This window comes from Acyrthosiphon pisum, chromosome A1 (genome assembly GCF_005508785.2).
Source record: "Acyrthosiphon pisum isolate AL4f chromosome A1, pea_aphid_22Mar2018_4r6ur, whole genome shotgun sequence".
NCBI lineage: Eukaryota > Metazoa > Arthropoda > Insecta > Hemiptera > Aphididae > Acyrthosiphon > Acyrthosiphon pisum.
This window is the reverse complement of record NC_042494.1, coordinates 47,754,002-47,762,816: the sequence shown is the minus strand read 5'-3', so window position 1 is coordinate 47,762,816 and position 8,815 is coordinate 47,754,002.

Sequence of the window (8,815 nt, the reverse complement as noted above, 5' to 3'; positions counted from 1 at the left end):
GTGCTTATAAAATATAATAATGGTAAAACGGCAACAACTGGGAACCGGCCCATCGGGCCGCTTTTAAAATCAGACAGGGGCAAATGCCCACCTTGCCCCCCCTCAAATGACGCCACTGAACATATATATTTGGTTTTAAGATATAGTTTCTTTAATCGAGGCAATAAGCGCGACAATTTGATACATGTCTGTACTTGATCTGCCTGAATAACCAATGGCAACCATTTATTAGCAAAAAAAAAAAAATAAATAATAACTATAATAATTTCTATTACTATTACTATTATAATCTTCAATGAATAAAATAAAAAGTGTTAATTTCGGAAATTTTTTTCTTATCTAGATCATTAGAGAAACTACTACTCCAAATTTCAAGTTCGTACGTGTTGTAGTTTTTGAGATATAGCGACGAGTGAGGGAGTGGTATCTGGAAATTATGTACAAACATAAAAATTATAATTTATAAATTATATTAAGGTTCTACATAAAACTTTTCAGGCATAATGTTAATAATATCTATAATAATTATAGATATATATTTTTAATAAAATCGTTAAAGAGAGAAAAACTTAATTAATTTTATAAGAAAGAAAAAATAGTTCAAAATTAATTTACTAATGAGTAATGAACTTAAAGGAAACAAGTTAATTTAAAGAAAATGAATATAGAATAATTTATATTTGAAATGAACTATTTTCAATATTTGACTATAAATATATTTATATATAATATACCTACCTACATAAAAACTTGATTAAAATAATTAATTATACCTAAATATAATTCATTAAACTTACTCCGTGTCCCGAATTGAAAAATAATAGTGATGATCAGTATTAATTTTTTAAGTATAATCTTTAAACTTTACAAGTTTGAAATTTGAATACGATATTTAAAATAAAAACTTATTTTTTAAAGTACCTATATTATAAATTATAATACTGTATTTTTATAATTACACTACAGTTGTTTATAGTTACGATTTTTTAATTTTAAGTTATAATATAACATGTTGATGTACATAAATATAAATCAATATAATTTGTAATCGTATAGAATATATTTCTAAGTATGTTTCACGAATTGATATTGTACTAGGTACTGGTATAGTAATATCTGGTGTTCTTTTTATCATACAGAAGTTAGAAACAAATATTAGGTACATATTAACAATTAATATGTATACCTATACTTTTATTTGCAATATCTGCATGTGTTGTTAACAAGTGTTCTTATATTGTAGTTGAAAAAAAAAATGATTTATTCAAATGGTTAGGTAACAATTATTATGGGTACGTCACTACGCCTATTATGTTGCCATATTGGTGTAATATATATTATGTTAAATTGTTAAGTACCTACCAGCAACTAGAAAATATCTATTATTTTACTTAGATTTATATTTGAGACATACCAAAACCAAACTATACAGTATACCCAAATAGACAATAGTCTAATCGATCAACATAAGTACCTATACCTCGGTATTGGAATTTGGAGTTTCAAGTTAAATTTTTCTCAGTGAAGGCAGGTACATATTATTTTGAATATTGTGTTATTTATATAATAATTGTTGGTGTGAAGGTAGGTTCCTACTTATATTTTAGAAATCTTTAATATCATTGATTATAAATAATATTTATGTATTTATTATGTAAATTATAATTATGGTATTTTAACTAATCATGTTTTTTTTATGTAGATTGTTAACACTTTCATGAATTTAAGATGAAGTATTTTTAAAATACTTATAGTAAATAACAAAAAAATAAATAATTATTGTTACACAACTATTAACTATTTAAATTTGTTTTATTTTTAAATTTTAAATTTAATTTTCGGTTAGATTATATATAATTATTGAGTTAAGCTATTGATAAAATAATAACGCTTTGTCAATGTCACTATGTCACTATATATCACTTAACACAGATTGAGTTGTTTTTGTTAATTATTCTTAAATGTTGGATATTTTTTCATAAATATTTACTAAATGATGCAAGACTTTTTGTCTGTATGACGATTGTCGACAGCATGAACAATGACAAAAATATTTATTTGTTTTTCTATGAGTAACAGTGAACACCCATTCATATGGCATTTACAAGATAATCAATACTTTTTAATTTTTGTTTTTTATATCATTACAGATGGATGCGTGACACATATTATAGAATGTATAATATTTAGATTCTGATCGGAGCGATAAATGTTTGGATTTTACTAATATGTGTTTTTTTTATGTCTGTGTACACGATAAGTAGGTAGTCGAAATAATACTTCGATTTTCAACTTCAGTATTTTTTCCAGTGGTAAAGTGAATGTAGTCAGTGCTCACGGAAGTTCAACATTATTAGTTCCCAGTGGTTAGACTATACAACTCTAAAAGGGGATGTCGCTCTGCTGTGCAGTATGTTACAAGTGGGTTATTGTATAATGGATGGTATTACATAAGAATTCAATGATATAATATCATTACTATCATAGATATATTATAGTATACTTTAGAAGTTTCAAGTACCCACGAATAATATTATACAATCACAACAAAATAACTAAAATAGTTATTCTAGGTTTTTTTAATATGTGATTTCATCCAAATTTGAACTTAAAATGACTATAAAAATAAACTGTGCTTATGTTTTTTTTTAGATTTTTTGGTAACAGAATTAACTATTTTCATAGAATGTTGTTTTAAATGTTTTTTTTTAATTTTGTTGATATAAAAGTTGATCATTTTATAAATTTTTAACTACAAAATAATTATTCAATTTTAAATATGATAAATTTGTCAAAATTTGATCTTTAAATGTTTATAAAAAAATATTGTGCCAATGTATTTTTAATATTTTTCAAATGTCACTGTAACAATATGGTAGGAGCTTTGTATTTACACTCAAATACAACAAATAAATTGACAATTATAGAAGAAAAAACTAAAAAATAAGTCAAAATCGTTTTTATTTTGAGTATATTGAAAATTAATGATGTTATAGATATTTAACATTTGGCGCATTCAATAAATGATAATAATGTGGTCGTTTTAAATTGTAACTAATCTAAGACCAACAGATATAGGCACCTAAATATTAAGTATTAAGTCAACTAATGGTCTCTGCTGCTGAGTTGTTATTAAGATCAAAAAAAAAAATGTTAAGCTTAAGACTTTGGTTATAGTTAGCCGTAAGGTATCTATTAGTTACTATGAATAAACATGATATATTCAAACATATAAGAATTGGAAAATTTGATTAAGCAGCCGTATGAAATCAAAATAAATATATGCAGTACGAATAATTTATATCGTGATTATTATTTATTACTAGGTAATAGGTTTAGCGTTGTTCGTAGCCCGCAGGAAGTGATGCGTGGCTATAATTATCGTACATTTTGACCAAGGGCGACTACTGTGGCGGCGGGATGTGCGCCATGCCACTCAATTATAATTGTATAACTTTTATAATAATAATATGCTATATTGCTGTGTGTAAAAAAACTTTTTATAGTGAATATTACATTTTTTGAATTGTCACAATTTTTGTTAGTGTGATCGATGCATTAAAAATGCATGTTTTCGGAGGTAAATAAAGTGTCAAGAATCAACCGATTTTAAAAACCATACAACCACCGACCGCGAACCACTGTTGACTATATAACCGGTCTAGATAACCATGCACGTAACCTATTTACCTATTTGTTTTTTTACTGTCTGGTAACCTATTGAATTTTAATAAGGTGACCGGTAGCCCACCAGATCCACGAATGGATTTTTGCAGAAATAAAGATTTCTGATCCATGTTGTTATCATTTACTTTGCTATACCTGCAGCCACATTCAATTAAACTTAAGCAAATGATTTATGTGTGAATTCTAATACCTATATTTTTTTTAATTATTCACATGAATACATTCTAATAAAATTGCACTGCTTATTTTGATAATTTGTATAATTCTTTAAGTCTTTCGATATGCTTGAAAATTAAAAGTAATCTTTTAGACAAATACAATACGCCAATTTAGATTAGCAATTGACAAAGTTGACACATTTCAAACTAATAACTAGGATATAAGGATATATTTATTATTATGTACAATTGAAAACTACAGTAAATGTAAAATATTAATTTTAATCATTAACTATTTTAAGTCATTACCAAATCATACCTACTGTTTAAATTATCATCATCAATCATAGAAATATATTACAATAGACATTGTTTTAATCAAAATATTTTTGAAGTTCAAAAGGAGAATCATTACATTTTGTATTAGACTATTTTGTTATGAACGATAGGTATTATAATAATATTATATATGTTTAATAAAAAAGTTTTCAGCTTTAATAAAAAACAAATATGTATTTTTGTTTTATTTTATCTACCTAAAAATATATAATCATGGTGCATAATCTTGCTTACGTATAATTATGTAGGTACATGCCTTCTGCCTACATTGTAATGAATATACCCACTTATATTTGGTATTTAAAACATAAGTATTATCTATCAAGGATAAAATATTAATATTACATAAAGGTACCCCACCTATTGTTATATTCCTAATAATATTTTATAAATATAATTTATTACTAATCGTCAATTATACCCTATAATTATTTTTTGTACCTATAGTTATAAGTTTATAACAAGTGCTAACTGATAAAGCATTCAAACATCTGGTGTAAATGAGAACATGAATGGATCACGATTATTTTCCTGCGAAGATCCATTGACACAAAAATATAATATTTATATGTTTGTGACATTAGGTATATACCAAATATATAGATCAAGGTGGAATGGTGGATCACACATGCGGCAAATAATTTTATCTAATTTTATCTAATAATTTATCTAAAATATTCGGTTTCGTGCGATAGCCGATAAATGATAATGTGTTTCTGATTGTTGATTTAAAATTGACAATTTGATGTACTTATTATGTACAATTGGTTGTCAATAAAAATATCTGGGGCGCAATTTACACATGCACATAAAATACACGGAACGCAATTTACATATACCCAAAAAATACGCGGGACGCAATTTACATTAAAATGGTAAGTACCTACATTGGGACGCAACTTTGGACAGTCACCCATTTATAATTGAATTTGTACTAGTTGAACTGTATTATTAATATTTACTATACACCATATGCACCATATGAAGCACAGATCTTTGGGGGGGATTATAAATATGTATACATATTTACTATTTACCTACTGGTAAATACGAGCAGAAGATTCATGCAATAGTACTTAATGGCTAATGCAATGATTCCTTATTAATTATAAAGAATACTTTTTTTCATAAACTGCATTGAATACATTCAATTATGTATTTATTAGTTTATTAAATTATTAAAAATTAAAAATTACCCTTTTATTATATCAAATACTTTTTTATAATTTCACATTTTCACAATAAAATATTATATACAAATTTAAATGACAAGACATGTAGTAGTTACCTATAAATCATATGACCAAGGTGGATATATCCACCTTGCATATAACATAGTCCAATCTTCAATATAATAATATTGTTATCAACAATTTATAATTTAACCACGTAAATTTAACCACGGATTGGCCGAGCAGAGTAAGGCGTTGGTTGCGACGCGCACCGACGCCGGTTCAAAACCTCGGCTGATGTTGGCATTTTTCTTCGGGCAAGTTAATAATATGTATTATTATTACATTATTCGATAAGACATTTTATTGATAATAATAAAGAAAACTTTTAGGTCTAATGATTTGATTTTAGTTTAAATATTTTGTATTTTACTAATGGATAAATAAATATTTAAAACGTATGATGATTACGTAGAAAAAATATCAAGTCAAGATATTATAATTTATAATCTGAATCGGTTGCCTACAGTTTTTTTTCTTTATAATATACCAAAAGTATTGGTAGGGTAACTGGTACGGTACTTGTACTGAATCTGATATTCATAATAAGGGTCGAAAGGAAATAAATATTTTTTTTGTTACTTAATTTTAAGGTTTCTACCATTGTCACCTATCTGCGTAAAAAAGGCGAATACCTACGAATATTTTTGGCAATACGTCACTGATTAGACCCAAATGTATAACATTATAATGTGTAATTTATAATATGGGTCAAGAGTATTTCAGACGTTCCAAAACTAGAGGCATGAATAGTCAATAAGGTACTATGATGGGTACTCTAATTATATTAATAATCATTAGAACCACCTGCAATTAATTGAATACAATGAGTACATTGTACATTATAGTATATACTACATACGACTAGGTACTAATGTCAATGTCTTATCGTTTAGCCGTATAGGTATTACAGTACTATCGTTTGTTATCGCCCCGCCACAATAGGCGACCGTCCGTCGAACTCGGACATTTCATTATATAATATATATACTGTAGTAATAACTATAGTAATAATTAGTAATTACTAAACAAAACTTTCGAATAAAATTAAATAGTAAATATTTGTTTGCAATTAAAAGTTTTTAATCTATAAGTACACTAAATAAACACAAAAAAATAGGACGATTTCATAAAGATCCTCAGGTTTTTGATCGTAATTTATAATAATCATACGCAATAGTCATTACTATATACGCCCTATAGACATATAAATAAAAATTATAAATATATAAAAGTATAAAACCTTACTTGTATTTTATATAAACCGTAGGCAGGTATATAATAATTAAATAATGTGATGACTAAATTGAATATTTTAATACTTAAATCAAAATTAAAAATAAACGATTTTCCTAAGGAATTTAGTTAGACAAAAAATAATTAAACTATTTATTATTGTTCTAGATTTTATAAATATGAGCAGACAAACTGATAACTTGAGCAGCCCATGAGTTATACAGGGTGTCAGAATAAAGCCTAGGACAATTTCAAAAAATCTATAATGACGCCATTTCATATACTAAAAAGGTGGGAAGTGGATGTCGTTCTGCTGTACAGAAGGTTACAAGTGGGTCACTGTATAATGGTAAACTGTAAATCACTGTAAAAAAAAATTGACCTATAATAGGTATCAAACTATCAACAATAAATTCCAAATTAATCATATCACAATATCCATTAGGTAACGCGTTATACATCAACAACAAACCGTAGTACTATCATAGATATATAATAGTATACTTTAGAAGTTTCAAGTACCCACAAATAATCTTATATAATCATTACAATCACAACAAAATAACTAAAATAGTTATTCCAGGTTTTTTAATATGTAATTTCGTCCAAATTTGAACTTAAAATGACTATAAAAATAAACTGGGCTTATGTATTTCTTAGAATTTTTGATAACAGAATTAAATATTTACGTGAAATCTTGTTTTAAATTTTCAATCCTTAGATATAAAAGTTGAACATTTTATACAATTTTAACTACAAAGTAATTATTCAATTTTAAATTTGATAAATTTTGTCAAAATTTCAACTTCAAATGCTTATAAAAAAAATGTGTGCCTATGTATTTTTAATATTTTACAATTGCTATTGTAACAATATATCAGGAGCCTTGCATTAAATTTTCACGCATTTTTACGAAACAAATAAAATTTTATTGATATTTATAGAAAAAAAAAATTGAAAAAATTGAAAAATGACAATGTCCGTAAGCAGCTCAAAAAGAGTAAAGTTATTTTCAAATTTTTATCGTGTATAGAAAATTCTAATATAAACATTCAGTGAAATTTTCAAGTATCTACAGTCATTATTATTTTTATCACGTTACATTACTTTTTCATTGATAAAATAGTGCGTTACAAATAACATTACTTTTTTTTATCATTTTTTTTTACCATATTCAACTCATATGATTCAATTATTATTTATTATGTATATATTTTACAATCATAGACCTAGTGATAATAGACCTATTATAGTATCATGTACAAATGTACAATCGCCTCACTTGTATGACTATTATAGCAGATAGCTATATATCATAATAAACTTTTATTAAATTTTATTTTTAAGCTGAACTATTTTCTTTCTGCAAATAAAGTGATAACATTTATTCCTGGAATGTTTAGTAATATTGTTAACTATTATCGGAATCAAAAATAAATTTAATTCCTTTTTAATTTTTCTGGGATATCCTATCGGCTTGTTTTTGTAATACATTCAAAACTATTATTTTAATAACGTAAACATAACGCGTTAGTGCGTTACTTCATAGAAATTACTTTTCAAAATTAATTTTATTATAATTGCATTACTTTAAGCACGATTTAAGATATATCTTAAATCGTGACTTTAAGTAAAATGTAATGAAATTACTACTGCGTTACTGAAAAAGTAATTGCGTTACAGTAATTTGTAATTTGCGTTACGTTACTACCCAATACTGCCTACCATAATATGTCCACTTCATAAATACGGGCTGTTTTTACTATAACAATTATAAAAATTCCAAAACATCCCTAGAAATAGATGGGTGGTGAAACACAGTTTCGCTAAGAATACCTAGTTTGGTATTATGCAATGCCGCAATGGTTTATCCTAATTTGAATCATTCATTATCATTACAGTGACTTAATCGAATCCCGGAAAAAAAATCCCCGACCCTAGGAAAAAAAATCCCCAGACTACAATATTACTCACAACCACATGTAAACGGTTGAACAAATATTTTTTAAATGTTAATAATTAGTATCTTTAATTAATATTTAATTACAAATACGTATATTATATTATATTATATTGTTAATTCTGTAAAAATTATATATTATAATTTATAAATAATATTTTGTTTTAAATTACGATATAATATATTACGTGGAATTCAAATTA